Raw genomic sequence first — 11,107 nt, 5'->3', positions numbered from 1 at the left:
AACGTATGACGTTGGTTTTGTCGTGACGCGGCTCATATATGTATATGTTCCTATAGTTCCTATATAAATACATACGAGTATACAATATATATTAAAGACATTCTTACATTTTTTTCTGCAATCTTAATGGTGAAAATTTTTATGAGAGCTTCAAACATCCCTATATCCACACTGTGCAAAAAATAAATGTAGTATTCAATTAGTCAATTTTGTTTATCATGAATAATTACGCGACAGAATGCACATGTTCACAAGCATTACACTACATCATAATGAGTAATATGTGATTCCTATTTAACATTGTTGTTTGTAAACAATTTTTTTATGAAAATGATGTTGTTTTAAATGACGCGTCATTGGTTGTCCTATTTAGTATAAAAGCGCATTATTCCCATTTATATTGCATCAAAAGAGCGTTCGTTCAAACAAGTATATCTTTTTGTTGAAGAAAAGGTTGAATCAAGGTCTTAATTACTATTAAGAAAGGAACATCGATATTAGGTACGGAAAATCTTTGATTTTTTTCTGCTATTTTTTATTTTTTGTATTAATTTTTTTCTATTCATTGTTTATTGAAATGCATGTTTTTTTCGTTGTTTGTAATTTTCGGAAGGAAGACTTTCGAAAAATTTAATTAAATTAAAAATGATGATAGGTCACTTTTGAAACATTCGTGTTCTAGTTAACAGGAAAGCATGTTAAAATGTTAGATTTTGATGTTTTATCGGAGATTCGATTTTATTTTCATCAGCTCGGAATTGGTCTTTTTAAAATGTGAAAAATATTTTATTTTGAAAACTGACGTAAAGGTCTAATAAGGTGCAAGCATTTTCATTTAAAATTGTATTATATTTTAATATATTCAAACCTTGATTAGTATTATATTTCTGTTTTAGACACAAAATATGAGTTGGGGTAATTCTTGGAGCAGCGGCTCTGCCGGTAGTGGATGGGGAAATTCTGGGAAGGACTCGGATAACAATAAAGAACCTGAAGGTCAGCACATATCTTCATGTATAGCTGGCGCAGGACCCTGGGGACATAATGGCCTTATGAGTGGATGTTACGACGAACATTGCTCTGGTTGCCGTCATGATAGAGCTGGGTCAACATGGAGTGGCTCTAAATCTGGAATTAATATGGCTGTTAAATTAGCAGCATTCCTCGGAATGGGAGTTGCTACTAAAAAAGGAATTTGGGACTGAGGCGAATATATTGGTTTGGAAACATATGCCAAATACTGGTATTGAAATGTTTAAGTGGTTGATAAAAATAATCAGCTAAATTAAATGAGAAACATATATTTTGTGTCTTTAATTAACTGATGTTTTATGGAATTTGTCATAAGGCAATCAAATTGAGTGGGAATCATCTATATTATTTTATGCAACATGTATAATGAATAGCTTGCACAAATGTTTATTTATTTGTATAACTATGGGATGATGGAAGTTTACTAGACTTTCCGAATGTGATAAACTCCTACTTGTACCATATCATTTTAGATATCTCAAGCGCTGTGTTCAAACGAGCTTATGGTCGCAACTATTACTTTTGTTTTGATGAAAATTAAGATGTTATTTTTGTTTATTGAGTTTTGAAAAGGACGAAATATAAGATGGAGGAAAGAAGAAAGTATTTTACCATATATTAATAGCATTTACATTCCTTCTATTCGCGTATTGATACAAAGTAGTTTCAAGTTGCTATAAAACTATTCAACTAATTGTTGATCGACAATCATAAAAGTAAAATGTAAATATTGTAATTATTTGTTACATCTATCTTTTGTTGTTGTTGTCACATTTACACGATAAGAATTAAACACACACTTCAAAAGAATCTTATTTACTTTCCCGTACATTAATATTCTATGTTCAAATAAGTTTATAATATTCTTTGATAGTTTTTCTTTTGATAACGGAGCGATTGTTTATATTGGTATATGGGCCATTTGGGGAATAGGTTTTGCAAAGTGAATTTTCTTTATTTGAATCACCATCTAAAACAAACTACATCTAAAATAAACTAGTATATTGATACGTCTAAAAGCAGGCGGTGTCCATCTTATGTCAAAATAAAAAACACATTTTGATAACAACACAATATATATGAAAAGACTTTAAACAAGTCGACAAGTAGTGCTTAGCATGTTTATAATTTTGCATATGATCAATATAATAATTATAATATATATTATATCTCCATGTACAATATTTTCTTACAGATAAAGCAATATCTATATATTGAACCGGTTGTGACATTATCTTATCAGTTTTCTCTTTTTAATTGATACATACGAGTTTAGTTTGACACTTTATCCGAAGGTTATCAAAATGTGTCTGTCATTTATTCTAAAACCATACAAAGTTTAACTTAATTACTTCTTTTAATATATCTATATGAAACTTTAGCATAAGCCTTTGACCATGTTTTACTATACAACGTCTTTCACGACGAAGTACAGAAATAGCCTCGTAAACGTTATATGGTGAGGAAGGCAATAACATTTGTTATTTTCGTCAAGCAATTAATGTTCATTAACCGTAAATCACCTATAAGTATTTAAAGGGACCACTAGCGAAAGATAGAACAACATCATTTGACCAAAAAGTTTGATTTAGAATACATCTACATGTATTTAAACGAAAGATACTTTAAAATGCAAAATAGATTTTATCAAATATTGTATTGTTGTTGTTGTTAAACTGTCATACTGAATTACCATGCAGATATAACTTAGTTTCATAAATGTACATGCAATATATAAATGCAATATATATCCAAGCAGAACGTCTTTCCATAACTGTAATATTGTTTATTTATAAACGTCGATTTTTGTCAGAAGAAGACAATATGTCGAAAGCATAAAAAGCGTTTGTTTTTATTGAACTGATTATGTACATTATTTATTTAAATCATATTCTGTTTCATATTTTTTCACTGCATACTTTTTGTACATGCACAATGTAAACTCAGATTGTTTAACAAATATAAAGTTTTTCATACGATTGGTGAATAAGATTCTGTTGTGTTATGTTATAATACGTTATTAAATATCAAATAGTGAGAGATTTACTCTTTACGTGAAAATATAGGATAATCTTCAATTCATTGTCCTTGAACCGAGTACAAATTCTATCTGGGTCATAAATACTAAAGTTGCGAAATTTCGAACAAAAAGATATTATGACAAATTTGCCTTCATCATTCAAAATGTATGAAACTTCTTCAAATTTACATCGTGTTTAAACCTACAACTAAACAATAACAAAGAAAGTAAATGGAAAAAGTAAGATAAAGGCAAATAAAAGGAAAACAAAGAAAAAAAACAAGAGAGGCGATATATCGTACACCTATTATGATGACAAAAAATATTTATTGTAGAATCGTTTTTTTTTTTTGGTTGCTTGTTTTTTGCAGTTGTCTTTTTATTGTAATTTTGTTATTTGTATTTTCGTCGTCATATAGTGACTTTATTTTATTTTAAATTAGATAATACAAGGCGGAATGGCAATCTTTCCTCTTTAAATTTGCAGTGTAAGTATCAGCTGACCTGTATTTGAAATGTTATTCAAGAAAAAATATCTTTAAAACAAATTGACATTCATTCATAAAAATGTATATGACACACGATTTACAATTATTACATGTACACGTGTTAAAATATTTTGATTATCTTCAATTGTTTTTGCATATATTGTCGATTTTCCACAATTGTACATGAATGCAGAATGTACCGCAAAAATCATTACTGGTTTCCCTGACAGGGATTTCATGTAATTTTCTTACAAGTTTCAGATTCGTGTTTCATATATTATTTTCCATTTAATCATCTAGGCAAAATGGAAACTATTTATATTTTACAAACTTTATCTTGAAGCATGCAAAAGTAAAACGACACCATGTATAAATAACAAGGTCACTGGACTGGAAAATTACAAAATGCAACTTAGATATTGTTTGGCAATGTTGACTCGATACTCATTAATTTTCGGAAGCTTTTTCGTTAGTTTCCGTAATTTATTGCGATTTACTGATAGGAATAATGTCGATACTTAATCTTTTACTTATGTCCCGAGCTTTTTTTCAGATTTCTTTGTTAAAAATTGTTGTTTTTAAATTATATGCAGCATTTATGGATGAATCATTTCTCTAACTTCATATTTATGTCTTTAAAAAAGCATAAATTTCATGTATATATGTTTATCTGTAAAGTTTCAAAGATTCAATTTGTACAGCCCTACAATGGGTGATTGGCATGCACAAAAACTAAGAAGTAGCCAAGATTCACTAAAATATAATAATAATAATAGTACATGTCATAATAATAATAATAATAATTAAAAGAAAAACACAAACAAAGCAAAAAAACAACAACAATGTTTCATTAACCTATTACCACATATATACGCCGTTCTACCCCTCCCCCGCTCTTTGTTGTCTCAAATGGTGAAAAAATGCCTTATTTAGGCCCCCAACACTTGTTTTTGTTTGAGAAATGTTGTTTAAAAAAGTGACCACTTTTTCAGCGCCGCCCCTATTCAAAAGATACAAGAAGAGGGGTGTGCCCCTTCTGTTTTGGAGGTTTTAACGGGGCGGCAGTCCCCCTCATCGCCAAGAAAACTTTAGACTTGTGAGATGCTAAGAATGACCCAAGGTCGATCATAAGGTATCATGTAACCAACGCTGAAAAGCCTTTGACTCAATCCATTGAGAAGTTGCAGCACTTTGAAATCAATTTTGATGGAAAAAATCAACGCAAAATATGTCCCCTCGTTGCCATGGTAACATGAAATTTAATACTGAGCATGCTGTAACAAAGGCAATGGTCCAGTCAACATTTGTGCCAAGTTTGATTAGTATTGAAGCAGTTTTTATAGTTTTAAAGCATCTTGAACTTGTAACGGGAGACTTATCCATGAAACATCCATTTTTCACATAATGCTCATGCGGTAATGAGTTAAGATTCCATTCTACAACCTTCATTTTGAATCTAAGAGTGTTAGCTCTTATCACCGAGGTAAGTTAGGCAAGTGTTGTGTCGTTAACTTTAAGTTAACTATGTATACCGCTATGCCATACTTTAAAATTCCGTATGATATACTTCGGAATCCGACAATTTCCGACGAAATGTCATTGAATATTCAAATGTACCAAACAATAAAATACCATTCTCTTTAAGATAGGACAGTCTGTAACTGGTAGTCTGTATCTTAACCAAAACAACTTCATTTAAAGTATTATTTTTGCAAAGTTTGATAAAGCGAATGCTGAATTCCCCAAATCATCTTTTAACCTTCTGAAATATTTCAATTTGTATATTAAACCTTTCACCATAAGCAAACAGTGCAGACCAAATCAGAAAAAAATAATCTGGAAACAAAGTGATCCCTCGGAAGCATTAATCACAACAGAATTACATAAGAATTGCAGACTCGGTTTGATTGAGTCTGTACATGAGGGATACTGAACATGTGCAACATCCCTCACGCCCCCCAGCACCGGCCCGAGCGTTACTCAATTCTCAACACTTAATTGTGCTGGCATCAATGATTGAATCTGTTGCTCCTAGTAGACTCATGGTTAATGTAACAATATTCTATATATTTATAATACTTTTACACTGTCAATATACAATATCATGTAGTAATTAATTGGAGAATTATGCACCGGTTTAAAAATGCAAATAAATTTCTCGTACTGTGATTTGCTGACATACTATTTATCCTGTATTATACAGTCAAGGAGATATACTTATAGCTAAGGAAGTTATCCCCATAAGCGTCCGATTGACAAGTAGTTCATTTTGCAAAAAAAAAAAAAGTTGACACTTGTCGAGTCGGGTTTTATTTTTAACAAGCATTTTCCTTTTCGAGTCTTTCCTTAGCTTTGTTATCTTTAAATTTAAATGAAAAAGATATTTACAAATATTTTTTTTGTCAATTTCCTGGATAAAAAGTTTAAACGAGTTACTAAAATCATCTATCCTTGACTTTCTGAAACAAAAAAAAAATCCGTTTCAGCAACGATGTGCACTGATCACGTAATTAGACACACAAAGGAAACGAATTTCCGTGTTCCTTGATAAGAGACTGGAGACGTTTGGCATATGGTATTAATACTAGGATTCCCTCCTCACCGAAAATATGTCTCTATATGACTTGGAATAGTTTCTTTTATATTTTTGGAAATTAAGTTAACATACGAATACTACAGACTTAATGAAACATCATTTAGGAGCTCTAAAAAGATTAATGACATTTATACATCTTTATTTTTTACTCTCTTTTAGTGTGTGGTAATAACATCTAAATAGACTAATTTACAATCTCAATATTTCGCTTTATAGGTTATTACATACGGGGATGGGGAGAAAATGATCTACCTTAAGTCATATAAATCTCATTTAGGCTTTATTCGTCGTATATTATGTCAGCAACTTCTATAACTTATAGTATACAACTATATATTGGATATGATTAAAAGAAATATTTGTATAGTCGATTGAATTGATGAGATTTATAAAGATGTAATTATTTTATTATATAGTTAATTTTCCTTGATGGATACAACACGAAATGTATAGTTTTGAAAGAGCATCCAGCATTTATAGCATGTTTCATCGTATTGATTTAAAGAAAATAGTCATATCAATGCAAAGAATAAATAACTAAAAGCAAGCTTCAATACATAAGGAATATGATTATATATTTTATATAATTATAGTTTACTGACCTTACAAACTACTAGTCTATCTCTTCTTATTCAATAATTCGTTTCTATGTTATAATATCGGGGAAAGAAATCAGTTTCTTGAATTCTAAAACAACACATTGTGACTGTTTCTGCTAATGACATTAAATAATTTCAGGAAAGAAACCTTTAACTAGACACATAAATAGCCTATTTGAAAAAAAAATCATCTTAAATGATAGAACTGTTTCAAAAATGAGACGCGTCATGACAAAACCAACGTAATGCGTTTTCGCCCTGCATGGATCCAGACCAGCCTGTGCATCCGCTTGCTTTTGATGCCCGACATAAGACCAACAAGAAATAAGAGGCCACTTTGCTAATTCACCATGAGGCTGCCCATATCATAATCATATTTTGTTATATTATCTATTTGACTAGGATATTAAGAGCACTAATAATAATCCACTGTTTTGCCGTTATTATCTGGTTGAATAATTTAATCATGGCACTTGACTTGTAAAATGAGATCTTATAGTTTTTTTTAACTGATTTGCTGTACTTAGTATACATTCATACTTAGTGAAACATATTTTTCTTAAAGGTTAAGCATTGCTGTTTGTGCAAGGACAAGATACTTATCTAAAAGGTGAATTTCATAAAATAAGCGAACAAAAAGTATTGAGAATATAATCATTACAAATAATGTTTCTACAGAAACATGTTCTGCTCTCGTCAGATCTAATACCATGACTTAGTGTTTAATCGCCTTTTCCAGTTTTTTTAGATAATTATAGCACATGTAAAAAATGCAATATTGTCATAAATATCTATAAGCCAATCTATTGTATAACAATATTCACTAATAAGACTGCATTGCTTAAAAATAACAGACCGATTTTACATTTTATTTATCCATATTATGTTATTTGACAGTTACAGCTTTGCATGAAGGACGTTAAAATTGAAGTGTTTCGCTTACATAAACAGTACAGTTAACATTTTTGAATGGGTTTTTAATCGAATCAGATAAACTAACATTCTTGTCGAGTATAAAAACAAGTTCAAAACTAGGTCTTTGTGTTATCATCTTCTGTATGGTGATAATCATAAATTTGATTAAAAGGCAATTCTTTAAAACATTTTTATGAAGTCATGCAGTCACCTTAACTAAGTAGAGTAGTTTAAGAACATTGATACCATGGCAATGTAAATAAACAGTGAAAAAAAACATGATGTACTTATACTAATATAATATTTTTCCTATTTCATATATACAAACAGTATAAAACACTTAATAAGACTTGATAATTTTGTTATGTAACTGAATGTTGATGTATGACTAAAATATCGCTAATAACTCGAACTGACTAATTCACAAAATAAAATGAAGCTTTTTTCTGACCTCCGATTGATGAAAGGTATACCTAACAAATATTTACAAATATTTGCAAGCTGTGTAAAATTGTAGAGAAAAAATATATAATATCACTTGAATTAAATCAATCATCTTCTAATGGTGAAAAACTGATTTCTAAATTTCATATGTTATTTTATTTTGATACTGATAATGACAAATTATTTCAAGTTTTTTTTGGGTAATTTTAGTAATATTATAAATCAAAATATCTTAATTTTCTGTTATAAAAAGGAGAAAATAAAACTGATGATTATTGTTCTATCACTTATGTTATGCTGATGAGCTAAATATGCAAATTTAAAAGAAATAAAAATTAAAGAAATGAAATTATTCAACTACTTTAATTTTTCGAAAGTTTGTTAGTAGTCCAAAATGATCTCTTAAGAATAATGCAAAGTAAATCATTTCCATAACTTGGAAGAATATGATTTTTTATTATTATTAACCTTATTTTAAAGTTATAAATCTCAAACGTACAAACGGCAATACAGTTTATAAGGAGCACATTTCAGTTTTAAAGTCGTTATTACAAATCTCAAATATTCGTTACATAATTACTTTTTATCATTAAAATTACAGTTTATCTTTAAGGTTATTGTGTGTTTTAGTACATCTAATTAGTAATAATTTTATTGACAATTTATATTGTTGTAGTTTATGGAAATTCCTCTGTCTATTAGCAAATTCTCTAAATGGACTCCTTATGAAGACAACACGTTCTGCTCTTGACGCTAAGATCTATATAAATAACATATACACTTTGACATTTTTTTAATTTTAATACTTTAATTGTGATGTTACACAACAGTCATAAAACAAAGCAACATTTGATTAGATATTGAACACCAACATCTATACCAATACTTTATATGTATATGTACTGAAGAAAAAAACAACACTTTCATACGTATAATGAAGTATTGGATTACACATATGATACTAATCTTTATTCAAAATTGCATTTAATTTAGTAATTTCAGAAAAAGTTAGTCTTATATTGCACATTGTCCGATTTTATTATTCTTCATTTTATTGCACGTTTGTATCATACACATTTACCCTCTCATTAGTTAATTTGAAATAAGAATTACCTACGTTACGGCTTTCCTGAAAACCGTTATTTATTCATTAGCTGTGATACAAATACAAGTCTGAAAGAGGGTTTTGTTGTTGAACCGTTTCTTGAAAAGAAAATGTTTGTCTTACTCTGCTCTTGGCTTCTGTAGGTTTCAAATCAGTCCTACATGTATAATACATGCATGTTCAAATCTATAAAACACCTTTTGCCTATTTGCATAGACTAAATCTGACGTATTTGCTTACCAATTAGGTAGGTAGGAATAACGATTTATTACAAGCTCACATAATAGGTATTGGGCATTTTCATCAGTTCAAAACTTGTTTCACACTTTCATACTGTTTTTTTTAATCCCAAAGACTTTTCTTTGCAATAACTCCAATTCCGAATAAAGCTGCCATTTTCAGTGCAGGATTACCACCTGAGGGTGGAGAACCCAACGGAGATTTTGCCCTATCATGTCGACAACCTGAACAACGTTCATCATAATAACTCTTCATAAGTCCGCTGTTACCCCAACTGCCCGATCCGGCAATACATGAAGCATTATGAGTACCCTCCGGATCTTTATTTCCGGAGCTGTTTCCCCATGAACTGTTTCCCCAACTTCGTCCACTTCCACTGCTGAAACTGTTTCCTGACCAAGAATTTCCCCAACTCATTTTTCCGTTCTTGGAAAGGATATTTGTAGCACCGAAGATGAGTAATTTAATTAGGGATCTGTGAAACAAAAACAATACTTTAGAGTTATTTAAATTTGTAAAATGGAATCAGAAAGTGTAAAGAAGTATTAATCTACAATATTCAGCACTTAATAAAAATAAATAAATGTGGCATTTGAGAATTTGGAATTTTGTTACAAGGAGGCTGAAACTTTATACTAACATAATCACTTAATTTAAAGCTCTGAAAAAATTTACATTCAAAAATTTTCTTTTCGTAAACTTTTTGAAAAATAAGCAATAATAGTTTTAATTTTATAAACTAAATTTTGCACACAGAGTTGTTCATAAATAGATTTACTTTTAATTTATTAAATTATAAAAAATACAACTTTACCTTATGAAAGCATTTATCTGTTATTAAACGTTCTTCATAATGTTAATGCGGTTATGATAATCCCCGGTATTTCAAGAGCTTTTATATACAAAACACTTAGTTCATCTGGCTAAAAATAAACCAGTTATTGCGTTTGAGTTTACATTTGTCATCCATTGACCTATTATTAGAAAAAATAAAATTTCCCGAGTCAAACCGTTTAAACATGTAACTTTAGTTACAAGAAATAAACGTACCGTTAAACAGTTTAGTGGTAAAGTACCCACTGCACTATTTTATATGCTTAGTTACACTAGTTACAGCCTTTTAACATATCAATCTTAAACTTCTTTTACAATGGCATTGTTTATCGTTTCATATAATTATAATAAAATTATTTCAACAACGGGTTTAAAGATATTTGAAAAATTAAAAACAAAATAGTTTATTAAAAAAATAATGATTATGTACGGAAACGTATAGCGACCACCTCTATATGTTAGTTAAAACAGAATGTTTGACAATTTATTTAATACATATTATATACCTAACCAATTTTTACAAACTTACTTGATCTGAAATATTTATCTAGTAATATCTACAGCCCCTGCATGTTGGTAAAAACAGAATTTAAGACAATTTATTTTACAAACGATATATATTTGACAATATTTACATTGATATTTGATCTTGAATATATATCATTTACTAAATCTGCTGTTTATATTGCTGGATTCAAATTTATGTGACATTTTTCTGTTCATTTATATGTATCATTTTATATATTGAGGTTTTTTATTCGCATACCTCTATCATTATAAAATATAATATAACATATTTTACAATTTATATTTGATAATATGTTAATAAGCATA

The 11,107-nt window shown here is 29.4% G+C and overlaps 2 long non-coding RNA genes across 2 annotated transcripts; one reads left to right on the top strand and one right to left on the bottom strand.

Annotated features, from left to right (window-relative positions):
* Window positions 1-293: 293 nt before the first annotated feature.
* Window positions 294-1,303, top strand: LOC132743461 (uncharacterized). The gene is made up of 2 exons (XR_009627574.1): window positions 294-501; window positions 897-1,303. It is a non-coding gene; the product is annotated as an uncharacterized LOC132743461 (long non-coding RNA).
* Window positions 1,304-8,870: 7,567 nt separating this feature from the next.
* LOC132743472 (uncharacterized) lies at window positions 8,871-10,540 on the bottom strand. Its single transcript, XR_009627577.1, has 2 exons — window positions 10,254-10,540; window positions 8,871-9,914 (listed from the first exon to the last, which is right to left on the bottom strand). It is a non-coding gene; the product is annotated as an uncharacterized LOC132743472 (long non-coding RNA).
* Window positions 10,541-11,107: the final 567 nt, after the last annotated feature.

The sequence above is a fragment of the Ruditapes philippinarum genome, unplaced genomic scaffold (assembly GCF_026571515.1).
Source record: "Ruditapes philippinarum isolate M1 unplaced genomic scaffold, ASM2657151v2 ctg483_1_1_1_1, whole genome shotgun sequence".
Classification (NCBI taxonomy): Eukaryota; Metazoa; Mollusca; class Bivalvia; order Venerida; family Veneridae; genus Ruditapes; species Ruditapes philippinarum.
Note: the sequence above shows the minus strand (reverse complement) of the source record. Positions and strands in the feature narration are given on the sequence as shown.